The 14,913-nt window shown below is 55.5% G+C and overlaps 1 long non-coding RNA gene across 1 annotated transcript; it reads right to left on the reverse strand.

The window, feature by feature from the left end:
* Nucleotides 1–624: 624 nt before the first annotated feature.
* On the reverse strand, nucleotides 625–4,820 carry LOC130541486 (uncharacterized). The gene is made up of 3 exons (XR_008955542.2): nucleotides 4,135–4,820; nucleotides 3,567–3,645; nucleotides 625–893 (listed from the first exon to the last, which is right to left on the reverse strand). It is a non-coding gene; the product is annotated as an uncharacterized LOC130541486 (long non-coding RNA).
* Nucleotides 4,821–14,913: the final 10,093 nt, after the last annotated feature.

The raw sequence follows: 14,913 nt of genomic DNA on the forward strand, positions 1-14,913 counted from the left end.
GAGCTCTCAGGAGATCTGATGGTTTTATAAGGGGCTTTCCCCTCTTTTGCTCTGCACTTCTCCTTACTGCTGTCATGTGAAGAAGGACGTGTTTGCTTCCCCTTCCGCCATGATTGTAAGTTTCCTGAGGCCTCCCCAGCCATGTGGAAGTATGAGTCAATTAAGCCTTTTTTTTTTTTAATAACTTACCCCGTCTCAGGTATGTCTTTATTGGCAGTGTGAGAATGGACCAATACACCATCCCACAGGGGATCTGGGGGCGATACAAACCTTCAGTTCACAGCAATGCCTTGTGGTTTTCCTCCCTGGGGTTCCCCGGCCCAGACTGTTATATGTGGACTGGTCATTAGCACTGGCAGGTGTCCTGTCTTGGGTGCTGAAGGACGGAGACTGTGAACAAGCTCTGCCTTTTGGGATGTGGGCTTGGGCGGGCCACCCTGGGGGCACTGTGGTCTCTGGGATTTCGAGGCAGGTTCTGGAGCAGGCCCTGCCTTCCTACTCTTAACACAGACACTGCTGTCTCAGTTTCCTGCAAACACTCTTCTCCTCTTAGACAGAAAAGCAAACGTGTATCCAACCTTTATAAGCAGACAGAAGCTTAGTTCAACAAATGAACTACCCATGTATATTCAATTTCCCCTATTTATTAAAATTAATAAAAATGGGACGTGTTGTATGAGACCCTTTACTGTCACCATTTCTTAGGCTATATCCATAATGGAATGAAGAGACCCCTGGATGCTGCAGCTTGAAGGAGCTGAATGATTGTTGCTCCCACATAACAGTCCTGAGCTGATTGCTCCAGGTTGATGGTCATGGCCACTCAGGGACCCAGGTCTCCCCATGTTGCTCCCACACCGAGGCCACGGCCACCTGGCAGGTATAGGTCCAGCCTACGGGGAGTGGAGAGGAGTGAGAAGGATGCAAGGCCAGTATCTCCAGCCCCATCCAAGCCTGGATGTGGCACAGGCCGGAACAGACTCCTGGAGCACCTTCATGGCTGGGCCTGGGGTGGGTCCGGCAGGGCAGCCCTGGCCTGGTTCCCTCCCTAGGGAGGAAGTCTGCAGCCCGCACCATGAGGGGTGGCACACTGTGTGTTAACTTTCCTCCTGTGAGGAGCCTTACGGACCGAGAGACCTTCTGAAACTCAACTGATTTAATTAATCAGTGTTGTAATTATTATTGTTTTTGTGCTCAGATTATTATAACTTGGCAGGAGGGAGAGCCTTCAAGCAGGATGCTTTGTCCTTCCAGAAGAACCCCTGGTGTCTGGAAAGCATCCTTGCTTTCTGGCAAAACAGGATGTTCTAGGTGGTTCCGGCTATCTCCTCCCTAGAATGTGGAGTCGGCGGCCCTCCCAGGATCCTTGCCACCTTCCATTGCAGAGGAGACTCCAGGCACAGGAAAAAGTGACCCGTGGCTCTTTGTAGACATAGGATTGGAAAAAATGGTCTTTTTATAAATATCAATAATTTTCATAATTTTCCCAATTGCACTTGTAATGCTGCTGCTGCTCTTTTCCCCAGTACTAGGGCCCTGTCACATGGACGTGGGGTAGGCCGTGATCTTGGAGCCAGGAGCACAGGAGGGCTGTGGGGAGGTGGAGGCCGGGGGTTGCAGCTGCACTGATGTGCAGGGAGCTGGGTCCAGGCCAGCTTTCCTGTCTGCACTGCCTCCTTCATCCCGACCCCCGTCCTGACCCTGTGTCCCTGGAGAGCTGCCTCAGGGTCACTGTCCAAGGGGCCTCTGCCTTGGTCACAACCCCCATCCTGTTCCTGTGGTTCCAGGACACCCTGCTGAGCCGTTGTGGACCTCCATGGACCCAGGATGCCCAGAGCCACAGAGCAGACACCTGTGTCTTCCAGGGCCTTGCTCAGAGCAGGCTGCTGGGACAGAGAGCATTTCTTCCCTTCCTCCCTCTCTCCCTCCCTCCCTTCTTCCCTCCCTTCTTTCCTCCTCCCTCCCTCCCTCTCTCCCTCCCTTCCTCCCTCTCTCCCTCCCTTCCTCCCTTTCTCCTTCCCTCTCTCCCTCCCTCCCTTCCTCCCTCCCTTCTTTCTCCCTCCCTCCCTCCTTTTCTCCCTCCTTCTTTCCCTCCCTCCCTTCCTTCCTCCCTGTCTTCCTTTCTCTTCCTCCTTCCTTCAGTAATTTATTAACCAAAAACTCCCTATTGAGCACCTACTATGTGCAGTGTAAGAGGCTAGCCTGTCTGGCTGAGCTGAGCCTAAGGCGGAGGTGACCCCTCCTGAGAGCTGCGCCACTCTCGGAGCAGGTAAGGGCTCCCATCACACAGGAGGCTCTGAGGCCCGGCATGCACTGGCTGTGCTGTGGACTTGCGCATGTCCTAGGCACAGGCTTACACCTGAAGCCCGGCTCTAGCGGCCGAGACAGCCTTGACAAGGGCTGGCTCCTGCCAGCCAGAATAGAGATGAGCCAGAAGCCCCAGGCTGCCTCCTGCAGGAGGCGGCGAGTCCCGACGTCATCCACAGAGGCACAGGCACATTTCCTAGGCACACGTGCGCCACCACCCCCCCCCCCACCACAGGCGCATTGCAGGCGGCTTTCTGAGAGGGGACAGCACAGGGAAGTGGTGAGCTTTGGCATCAGGATGACCAGGGAACCCCGGGCTGCGACCAGGGCACAGGCTACCAGCACTCTGCCTCTGTGCCTCGTATCCATGACATGGGGTTCACACTAACAGCACACACTGCGGGAAGGATTAGGTGTGATACTCTGGGCCAAGTGTGGGCACGGGGAATCGAGAAACGGCTCGGTGGCCCGCGGCTGCCATCAGCATTGTCATATGGCGAGGATTTTATGGTTTCACCACGATGGGTATACATTCTTCAGAGAAGGGCGGACACCCGGGAACCCGGAACCTGTCCCGCAGCTGTGGAGCCAGCATAGGTCCCACCGCCCCAGGGACAGGCCCAGCTGCTTGTTCTGGGATATGGGGTTGCAAATGTTGTGAACTTCCAAGGGGGCTGAGAGAGGCCAGCTGGGGACTCCAAGGACAATGGGGAGGTGGGGAGGTGGGAAGGTGGGGAGGTGGGGCTCCAGCTGGGGAGGAAGCCTGGGAGGGTGGGGACCGAGGTCCCCAAAGTCTTCTGCAGACCCTGAGATTCTGACATGTATGCTTTAGAACACGACAATGGCTTAGTGACTTTCACTCAGGGACAAAGCAGAGTCAGCATCCACGCTCCTAAGTGTCAGGTGCCTCTGGGCCGCCTCTCTACGCTGTGCCTGCCCCTGCCTCTGCCAACGACCTACCCCTTAGGTTCTGGCGAGAGAGTCCCAGGCTTTCTTTACACCAGGGCCAGGGCTGCTCAGATCTCCTGACACAGCCACCTGCTGGGCCTCAGGGACACTCAGGCACCCTCCCCCTGGAAAGGCCACCTGGGTTGTGGAGACAGACAGGCACAAGTGTGGCTCAGAGCTCTGCCTCCCTGGAGCTGCCTCCTGACCACTCTGGGTCTCCATTTCCCACCTGTAGAGAGGCGAACAACAGCACTGGGCATGGGGCTAATGTGGAAAAGACCCTGTGGAATCTGCATGTCGCAGGTGCTCACCTTGTGTTTCTGGAAGGATTCTCAGGCTTGAGGCGTGGGAGTGAGGAATCCCAGCCAGGGCTGGGCCACCAGCAGAAACCTGCAGGGAAGAGGACCTGGTGTGAGGAGTGGGCTGCAAGGTGAGGAGTTCTGGGGACTAAGGGGGTGGGATCTGCGCTTCATCCTGGGAGGTCATTCAACAGGGGCCTGCCCCCAGGAGCAAGTCACCTGCCTGGTCGCTGCTATGGCGACATAAACACCAATGACAGGCAGGCCCCGCTCTGGACGCTGGCTCTGTGGTTTTAATCTTTCCCAGCTCTATTTTACGCTGTTTATCAGCATTTATGAAGGACAGGTATGCCTTGGGCTGTCCCCAGGAATCCTGCTATCCTCATTGTGGGTCTAGATGGCTCCAGACTGGTCTCCTCGCTGCTCCATTGCTGCAGTGGGGACCCAGTGAGCACTGGGGGCCGGGGCTGGTGCGGCTGGAGCACAAGCACGCAGGGTACATTTGCAGCCCCACCCAGCCGAACGGTGCACAGCAGGCCGGGCTGAGAGCAGCGGGAGGAGCCCGGGGCTGGGGGTTGACCTTGTCCCAACGTCCACGTCAGTGCTGGCAGGCGATGGGCTTCTCTGTGGCCGGTCCCTCTCTGGCTCTCTCCAGGTTCTGCATGTGTCCTGCTCTCTCCTGAGCACCTGTCACGCCCCTGAGGCTTGCTCACTCCTCTGTCTCGGGGCTTGCAGAAGAATGCTTGGGCAGGTCTCTCTAGCACCAAGGCCCTGCTTCTCCCCAGCCCATGGTTTCCGGTGTGGATCTGCCAGCCTTCCCGGTGAGCACAGGAGGATGAGAACCTGCAGCAGCCATGTAGGTGGGGCTTCGTGGAAGGCTGCGTGGGTACCCAGGCTCTCTAGGGTAGCCTATCCTGCACATGGCTTGGTGTGCACAGAGCTGACTTGGAGGTGAAATGGATGCATTTTTGTAGATTTAATACCCTGGATGCCCCACCCCAGGGATAGATGTGCCACAGAGGGCCTGGCTGGAACTTTCCCCAGACCACAGCAGGGACAGCTCTGTTGCAGGTGCTGACAGCAAGGCCTGGGGAGTAGAGGGAGCAGACAGAGGCAGGGAGACAGAGGTGAGGCACAGTTCTTCCAGATCCTAGAATAAAGGAGAGGAAAATATTTGTTAGAAAATCCGCTGCAGCACCCCCAAGAGGCGCAGTTTGGTGCCCGTGCACTCCCGTTCTCCCTGCAGCTCGGGAGCTGCTGTGCAGTGGGGGAAGCCGAGACCCCCACAGCTCTGTTTTGCTCTCAGTGACAGAAGGCGTGGTAAAAGCTCTGTGTCCAGCCCTTGCCTGAGTTACATCACAATATGAGGAAGCTGCAGCTGGCCTGTGGTTCACTGTTGACTAAGAACAAGGCAAGCTAGGAGCAGCAGAGTGAAGCCCAGGCCCTGCAGAAAATAGCAGCTGAGGGTGAGGAGGAGAGGAGGGTGAGGAAGGTGAGGAGTGAGGAGGTGAGGAGTGAGGAGGCAAGAGGTGAGGAGTGAGGAGGTGAGGAGTGAGGAGGTAAGAGGTGAGGAGTGAGGAGGTGAGGAGGTGAGGAGTGAGGAGGTGAGGAGGTGAGGAGTGAGGAGGTAAGAGGTGAGGAGTGAGGAGTGAGGAGGTGAGGAGGTGAGGAGTGAGGAGGTGAGGAGGTGAGGAGTGAGGAGGTGAGGAGTGAGGAGGTAAGAGGTGAGGAGTGAGGAGGTGAGGAGGTGAGGAGTGAGGAGGTGAGGAGTGAGGAGTTGAGGAGGTGAGGAGGTGAGGAGGAGGGAAGTTGAGGAGGTAAGAAAGTGAGGAGTGAGGAGTAAGGAGGTGAGGAGTGAGGAATGAGGAGTGAGGAGGTGAGGACTGAGGAGGTAAGAGGTGAGGACTGAGGAGTGAGGAGGTGAGGAGTGAGAAGGTGAGGAGTGAGGAGGTGAGGAGTGAGGAGGTGAGGAGTGAGGAGGTGAGCAGTGAGGAGGTGAGGAGTGAGGAGAGAGGAGGTGAGGAGTGAGGAGGTGAGGAGTGAGGAGTGAGGAGGTGAGGAGGTGAGGAGTGAGGAGGTGAGGAGTGAGGAGGTGAGAAGCTGAGGAGTGAGGATATAGGAGGTGAGGAGTAAGGAGTGAGGTGCCTGGCAAGGGCTGACTCTGCAACCATTTCTGTGGTCTCCAAGTACCTGCTCCTCACCTTGTTTCTTTCCCTGAAACTCTCAGGCTGCCCGCACAGCAGAGGCACCCCAACCCCTTCCCAATTCTGTCCCTGGCCTGGTGCTGGGATGGCAGGACCTGAGCTTTGTGGCCTCTGAATCCCAGGCCCCCTGGACTTTGCCCTACAGTCTGAGCCTGGGTCACAGGGTGCCCTGAAAGGCCTTTCCCCCGGCAGGGCGGATACGTGGGTGCCAGACAGGTCCTGATGAGCCCCAGGATCCCCGCTGGCCTATCCCAGCCTTGCGTGGTATCTGCTATGGGCGTCCGGAAGGGTCCGGAGTCATGGGTGCAGGGGATGGAGCAGAAACGTCCAGGACAGAGAGGATGGAGATGTGCGGTTCAGAGATGTTGGAGAGGGCATGGGCTCAGGGCAGCCTGGGCAGAGGTTTCGGGACCCATCCTCCTCCAGACAGCATCTCCGCGTCGCCCATTTCCTGTGTTAGGAATCCACAGATTCATTGATTTCACCAGCATCTGCTGTGTAAGAAGCAAGCTCTGGACTGGACTGGATTTCTTGGCCACTTCCTCATCTTGGTGCAGCGGAGAGGAGAGGCCAGACTCAGGCCTGATCCAGCTCCCCTGACCCCAGCCCTGCGTACCCTCAGCTCGGCCCCCTCTTCCCACAGGCTTGGGACTTGCTCTGGGGGGCCCTGCTCTTCCCAGGGGTTCCTGGGGGCTTGAGGAGCCTTCTGCCTGCAGCCACAAGCCTTCTTGGGGAGCAGCCAACCGGCTCCAAGCCTGGCTGACTGAAATGAGATTCAGAAGAGAACTTCATCGCCTCCTGCCCCCGAGCCCGCTTCCCTCACTCTAAATAATTTAGACAAACACACATCTCTTTCACAGTGGCTGCCCTGAGCCCCTTTTGTCAAAATCAGTCCTTTGCACAATGTTTTCAGAGGACAGGAGGTTGCCACGAGCCGTTGGATTCGGGGCAGATGCATCGTGCATGACGGGAGACAGCTGCTCCGGCCCCGCCCAGCCCCAGCGGCTACAGTGGCGAGAGTAAGTCACCTCCGCCTTCTATCAGCAAGGATCTCCTGCAGGTCCCGGCGGGCCGCTTGCTCAGCAGACTTATATGCAGTTGGCTTGAGGTTTGGCGGTCCTGGTCCTGCCCTGCAGCAGAAACCCTCATTCTGGGATTTGGGAGCGGTCACTGCATGCTGCCTGCTTGGAGGTGGGCTGGAGGTGGATGTTCACACCTGTGACCGCGCCGGTGCCCCGTGCCTCCGGGAGGACAGCTGGGGGTGCCTAGAGCACAGTGGGTGTGCAGGGCGCAAGGCCTGGGTTCGCTGGGCTGGGGGTGCGGGGCTGGGGTCGTGTGTGTTGTTGGGGTGGGGGATGTGGGTGCCTGTGTCTTCTCCCACCACTTCTGACCTATGCATGCCTTCTTTTTTTTCTATTTTTTAGTCTTCTTTTTTTTTGGCGGGGTGGGGGAGGGTGTCTCATTCTGTAGCCCAGGCTGGAGTGTAGTGGCTCAATCTTGGCTCACTGCAGCCTCCACCTCCTGGGTTCAGGTGATTCTCTAACCTTCCGAATAGCTGGGGCTATAGGCGCACGCTGCCACACCTGGCTAATTTTTGTATTTTTAGTAGAGAGAGGTTTTCACCATATTGACCAGGCTGGCCTTGAACTCTTGACCTCAAGTGATCCACCCGCCTTGGCCTCCTGAAGTGTTGGGATTACAGGCGTGAGCCACCGCGCCCGGCTCAACTTTTTAGTCTTCATAGACTATTTTTTGGAACAGTTTTAGGTTACATCAAAATGCAGAAGAGAGTCTAGAGAGTTTGCCCGCGCCCCACCCAGTTTCCCCGTTATTAGCGTGTGCCGTTTGCATGGGGCATGTGTCACAGCTACTAACCCGATACGCATGCATCATTGTAAACTATAGCCTAGCTGGATTCCAGTCTCCTCCGTCCTCGGTGCCTTCCTTGGACGCAGGATCCCGCCGGGACCCCATGCCTTGGTGCATTTCCGCTCCCCTCTCTCCTCGGGACGGTGCTCTCTCCCCTCCTGCCTCACTGTCCTCTCTTCCACACGTAGGGAGTGAGGAGTTATGCACCCTCTCTCTGAGGGTGGACTTCAAAGAAAGGTTAAATCACCTTTCTGCTCACTGGCTTGGCCAGCATTTGTCATCATAGGTTGAACGCTGGCCACCCAAAGGCGCCCCAGTGCCTGGAGTTGTGCAGGGGTCTTATTTGGAGAAATGGTCTCTGCAGGTGTAATTAAGGATCTTGAGACAAGGAGGCAATCCTGAATTATCCGGGTGGGACCTGCACCCAGTGACACATCAGGAGAAATTTTTTTATATGAGAAAATGTGAAGGGAATTTGAGACAGACAGAGGAGGAGCAGCCCAAGGGGAGGCGGTGTGTGCAGGCGGAGGCAGGGACGGGGCGACGCACCACCGGCTGAGGAAGGACCGCGGCCACCGGGAGCTGGAAGACGCAGGATGGAGCCTCCCCTAGAGCTTTGGAAGGAACACAGCCCTGCCAGCATCTTCGTTTTGGTCTTTGGGCCTCCAAAGACCAAAATCAGCCTTTTGAACAATGTTTTCAGAGAACAAACAGGAGGTTGCCACGAGCCATGCCAGGATGAATGTCTGGTGTTTTAAGCCCCCCATTTGGTTACAGGAAAGCTATCTCATCAACCTGGCCCACAGGGCTGGCAGCCCCTCTTCCTGGGGAGCGGTGGCCGGCCTGGGCCTGCCTGTGATCGGTGCTGGGGCTCTCTGCCATCTGGGTCCCTGCTGAGACTGAGCCACAGCCACCACACCAGCCTTTCCACAGAAATCCCACATGGACACACATCTACACACCCTCACGTTCTAACCTAAATTTCCAGAACACCAAAATCAGCCTCAGGCTCACAAATACAGGCAGAATTGGAAAAGAAAAAAAGAAACTTAAATACTTAAAAACAATAGGGGCTGGGCGCGGTGGCTCACGCCTGTAATCCCAGCACTTTGGGAGGCCGAGGTAGGCGGATCACAAGGTCAGGAGATCGAGACCATCCTGGCTAACATGATGAAACCCCATCTCTACTAAAAATACAAAAAAAAAAAAAAAATTAGCTGGGCGCGGTGGCGGGCGCCTGCAGTCCCAGCTACTCGGGAGGCTGAGGCAGGAGAATGGTGGGAACCCGGGAGGCGGAGCTTGCGGTGAGCCCAGATCGCGCCACTGCACTCCAGCCTGGGCGACAGAGCAAGACTCCATCTCAAAAAAACAAACAACAACAAAAAAACCCACACACACACACACAAAAACAATAGGTACGATTCCAAAACAAGCCATTGTGAGGCAGGAGAGTGGGGTCTGGAGGCAGGGAGCCTGGGGCTGATTCATGCTGGCTTCCAGAAACTGAGTGTTGGGGGGAGGCCCCCACCTCTCCACACCCAGGTTGATGGTGGGGGCGGACAGGCAGGAGGGATTGGGGCTGCTCCCTTCGCAGGCGTCACAGATGAAGGGTGGAGGGGACCTCTGATGAGTCCCCTCCGGCCTCCAGGGCTGGTCATGGGCCACTACTTCGTCTGCGTGGGGTGAGGCCAAGTAACGGATGGGAAACCTCTAGAGGGTATTTGGACTGCAGAGAGTTCTGCGGCCAGCACCCTTGAGCCGCTTGCCCCAGCTGGCTCCTGCTCTGTGGAGTGTACTTCCATTTCAGTAAATCTGTGCTTTCTTGCTTCACTCTTTCGTTGATTCGTTTGTGCATTTTATCCAATTCTTTGTTCGAAACACCAAGAACCTGGGCGACTCGAGGTCAAGACCCTCCACTGGTCACAATGGGCCTGCAAAGACGCTGAGGCTGTGCGTGTCCTGGGTGAGCCCTGGTTTTAGGGCCTCCCAAAGCACACCCAGGAGGGGATTACAGGATGAGGTGGGTGGGATCGTAATGGGGGGAACATTTTGTTACTGGAAATGACTTTGGCGCAGAAGACCGGTTCCCGGGAGCACAGGGAGTGGAAGCTGGACTCTGGAGCTGGGAGGTCGGGTTTGAATCTGCTCTACTGGGCAGTCACCCGGGAAGTGACCAGATGATGGGACTTCCGTGCCTGAGTTTCCTCAGCTGCAAAGTGAGAACCAACCTCAGAGGATGATGCTGAGGATCTGTGAAGGGAGAGGGTTCCTGAGGCCACAGGTGCATGTCCTGGGCAGGATGCCCAGCCCGCGTATGTACTCTGCTCACGTTGTGATTCTCCCCCAGCACCTCCGAACCCCAGCCAGCTGCAGGATTATTCCAGAAGGCCCAACCCTTGTCCTGCTGCAGCTCGGAGCCTCCTGAGAAGAACAGACACCCAGACACTGAAGGAGAAAGTGTGACGTTGGGGACAGGGCCGGAGGGGATATTGGTGGGGGGGCTTTTGGTGGGGGTGTGGCTGGACTCGGGGCGCAGAACACTGTGGTCCTGTGACTTCCCACTTCCCTGCTCCCCTTGCGGCAAACTCCGTTCCTTTTGTAAACAGGCCCCACACCCCTACCTCCCATTCTCCCTGGGACCCCCAGTCAGGCCCCCTCCCCGCAGCTCTGCTGGACGGTGAAGGCCGCGGGCCCCACACTGGGCCTGGAGGTTGGCTGGTGGCCCTCCCAGCTGCGGAGGTGGGGTCGCCCTTTTCCTCAGTCTGTCTGTAGGTTTCCACGTGCCCCTGATCTTCGTATTGGCCGCGCCTGTGCTTCTCATCCTCTCTCCACTGCCCTCGCTCCTCCATCTCCTCGCCGCCCCACCTCCTCCACCCGCCCCGATCACCGTTCTCCCCAACAGCCCCAGCGGCGCCTCGAGCTCCAGATGCACCGTCCGCCTACATGCCTGACACCCTGCTTGGACACCGAGGAAGCCTGTCGAACTTGATGTTTGGGGCCCAGCCGCTCCTCCCCGAGACCCACTCATGCCCCTTTCCTTGCTATTGTGAGATGGGATGGTGTTGCGCCCTCAGATGCTTGTCCTCAAACCTCTCACAGCATCAGGATCATTCGGGGTTTCCCTGTCACCCATGGTTTCGGCAGCTCAGTCCTCCGCCTGTGTTCTCCAGGTCCTGGTGCCATGCATGGACCCCAGCTGTGCACCTCCCCCACAGCTATCGCTGCCTCTGTGGGGAACGTGCTTCACCTGCCCGCTGGAGGGCCAGAGGCACCCCTGCTCCGGGCCAGTGGCGGAAGGGGCAGGAGTGTCAACGCCCTGGCTGCTGCCATCAGTGGGGACACTCCGATGTCCAACTTGCACTGCCCCAGAGTTCCCCTGGGGACTGGCTGGCATCCCCCCTCCTGGAGCTCCTTCCCTTCCCAGTCCGGCTCGTGTTCCCCAGGGGACTGAAGCCACACAGATCCTCACCCCAGGCTAGCCTCACTGCAGGCAGACACCCACTTTGGGGGCTCACTGCATCCCAGGCTCCCCCTACCCTCCATCCCACCACGGCTAGGTGGCCAGGCGGCCCGTCTCCATTTCTGCGGATCTGAGACCTCCGGGGCCTGTCTGTGCTGGTCGTTTTCTTTGTCCCGTGTTACTGAGTATGGGAATGCTGGCAGGCACCCCGAGACTCATAGCATCCTCCTGGCCCCCGTGTCTCTGAGGATTTGCTTAGCACCCAGGGCAAGCCCTTTCCTGTCTGCTGGCTGGAAGGTAAAGCCCACCAGAGGCCTGACAGCAATCTCAGTTCCTAACCTGCAGGGACCACAGTTGTTTCCTAAGACAGCACTCCTCCCACCAACACCGGACCCTCCAGGTCGTCTGGCCAAGAGCCACGGAGGGCGGCTGAGCACTGTTTAATGGGTTATTTGAGTAACACTTCGGGGGCTGCTCTCACCTCCTGCCTGTGGCTCCCAATGGAGTGTACTGGAAATGGGGGAAATGGCGCCAGGCGTTAGTCATTCACTTAAAGCCTGTGCCCCATCCCCCTGTAGAATCCAGCTCCAGAGCTGGTCTCCCGCAGGCCCTTCTATTCCTCCATCAGGCCAGCTGTGCCCAGGAATGGCGTGTGAGTTAGGCCCACGAAACCCAGGGACAAAAGCCCAGAGCTACACTTTCTTTCAGAGTAAATTGAGTTTCTTGGTCAGAAATAATGTTGGACGAGATACCTCAGGAGTGAATAGGTGTTTGCAAGACCACAGAGGGCGATGCTGACAATTGAATGGGATTTGGGGAAGGCAATTCACATCCCAAACACGTATCTCCTTCCACAAGGGCATTTATGGCTGAGGACAAGCGTCCAGCCTCTCTGTGCGGGTGCGGAGTGACAGCCCCAGCTTCCTCGCAGCCTTTCCACCGGCCCCTCCATCACGAGAGGGGGCTACCAGAATCCACCTACCAATAGGGCAGCCTGGGACAGTGCCTCGTGGGAGGTCAGCATTGGCCTGGGCTGTCAACAGGCTGGACATACAAGAATGAGGGCAGCTAGGGCGGCCTTCGTGAGGGGGTGTCCGTGCTGTTGGCCCCCCACTACTGCACTGACCCTTCATACATGACCATTCAGACACATGCCCTCGTATGCACTAAGGCAGCTGGAGAGTGAGGCTGGAAGATATCCACATGAGAAGGCATCTCGTCCAGCTCATCACCGAGACCCCCACTCCTGGGGGTCCAGCCACACACCTCTTCCCACACTTCCCTTGTCAGCAGCCTTGAAACTCGCTCTTTTCAAGTTCTGAACAGTCATTACAGTCGCATGTCCATGGGTTCATGTGACCTGGATCCCGGGACATCTTTCTTCCCTAAGAGACAACGGGCGCCCTAACCTTAGGGGGAAAGACTTGAGAAGATTGCAATGAAGCTGAGGTTGTCACTTTGCACCCTGCACAGGGAGACCCCAGGTCTCATCCTCAGCCACCAGTGCCCTCTGGATTTTACCTGCTGGTATTTTGATCTGAGGCACTGAAAGTCAAAACTGATAAAAAAGATCAGAGCAGAGATCAGTGGCGTCAACAGTAGGTTTAATTAATGGTGGAATTGATACATGGATCTATGAGCTTTACCCTACCACCCACCCCCCCACACACGTGTGCACACATATGCACACACACACATGCACACACACTCATGCACACACATACACATACGTGCACACACAGGCATGCACACAGGCACAGGTATGCACACACACTCTCCAACAGAAACAAACCTCCAGCCCATTTGAACAAGAAAAAATGAATTCTAAACCAGCAAACAGAAAGGGAACACAAAAATAGACCTGAAGAGGTTCTAAGTAACTAATCTATGCATTCTGATAAAAATGATATTTTCTTGGAAAATATGAATGATTAAGATCACGTCAAGACAGGAAGAAGAAAACCTGAATATGTAAGGAAGATATTGAAGAATTCTCACCATTGCCTCTTCCCACAGCTTTAGGGTCTGGTGGTTTTTCCAGTGACTTCTTTTAAACATCAGAAGAACTGATGATACTAGAGCTCTATCAATTTTTTTTCCAGGGGAGAGAAAAAGATGGAGAACCCCCTAATTAATTTTTATGAAGCTAGGTTCATGTCAAAATCTGTAAAACATGACATACACAGACACACAGACTACAGAACTAGCACATCACGAATATAGGCTCAGAACCCAATCAAAATACCAGCAGATAAAATCCAACATCACATCACGGGAAAAGATTAATCTTCTGTAACCAAGGAAAGCTTATTCTAGAAATTCAAAGGTTGTACATTCAGAAAAACAATAAATCACATAAAAGAGTAGGATAAGGAAAATAAACTGCAGTTTTATTAGATTCATACACTTATACATTTATTTCTAAATATTTGTCGGGCACTTATTAAATGCCAGATACTGTTAGATGCTGATAGATTAATATAACATATTAATTAATTAAATCCAACTTCTTTAATTTAAAAACAAAGTTTTGCATGCCAGAAAGAAAAGGCTGTCTCCTTAATCTGACAAAGAACACGTGTCTAAAACAGTTGCCCAAAAAAATTAGCCTGAAGCATTGCACATGTTTCTACTAAGATCAGTATCAGGGTGGAGCTCATGTCACAGTGATTATTCAACATGCTTTTGGGCTGGTCAGGGTAATCTGACATGAAACCCAAATGCGAGGCATGGGAGTTAGAGAGAGGAATATTATCCATTCCTTACCCCATACAGCTATGCACCAAGAAAGCCGAAATGGGCCAGGCGTGGTGGCTCACGCCTGTAATCCCGGCACTTTGGGAGTCCGAGGCAGGCAGATCACAAGGTCAGGAGATCGAGACCGTCCTGGCTAACACAGTGAAACCCTGTCTCTACTTAAAAATGCAAAAAAATTAGCTGGGCGTGGTGGCGGGCGCCTGTAGTCCCAGCTACTCAGGAGGCTGAGGCGGGAGAATGGTGTGAACCCAGGAGGCAGAGCTTGCAGTGAGCCGAGATCGCACCACTGCACTCCAGCCTGGGTGACAGAGCGAGACTCCATCTCAAAAAAAAAAAAAGAAAGAAAGAAAGAAAGAAAAGAGAAAAGAAAGCTGAAATGGTTCAACCACAACAAAACATTCTGGAAGTACCGAGCACATGGTCGCGGCAGGATGGGACTCCATGGATGCTGGGCAGGTGCGGGTTCTTAGGCCTTAACAGCAACCAGCGTAAAAGATGAATCAAGCCTGAAGCACCATTTATGAGAGGAGCCACGCGAAAGACGGAGGAGTGGTCTCGAAGCACCAGCGTGGGAGCTGGATGGAGACTGGGCTCTTTCCCAGGAGGCCCTAGGAGGCCAAGTCTGCACAGCGGTGCCATCTTCCCTGCGAAGCCAGGCCGGGTGCGGGAGATCAGAGCATGCCCTTAGTGCATTCCGGGGCCACATCTGGTTTTGTTCTGCAACTGCAAAGCATGCCTGGCAGGGCTGTTGAGGACCCAGTGCCCGCAGGGCCAGGCAGGTGATGGCGTGAGCCGAGAGGCCAGAAGGTCTGGGGGGGACTGGAGGCCACAGTCCATCTGGAGGTGGGGCTGGGTGGGTGGGAGACTGGCAGGAGTTGGGGAGGATGTTGAGGTGGAGAGGGGGGTTTGGGGGGCTGCTGCTTCCAGCCAACTGTGCTGAGCGGGTGTAGGCCCTAGGTGGGCTGAACTCTGGATTTTTTAGGAGAGGCCAGATATTTGGCTGGTTGGTAAAATGTCCTAGCTTTTAAATGTTGATGACGAAGTGAAGTTTAAAACTAACACTTTACGG

Source organism: Pan paniscus, chromosome 3, assembly GCF_029289425.2.
Source record: "Pan paniscus chromosome 3, NHGRI_mPanPan1-v2.0_pri, whole genome shotgun sequence".
Taxonomy (NCBI): Eukaryota; Metazoa; Chordata; class Mammalia; order Primates; family Hominidae; genus Pan; species Pan paniscus.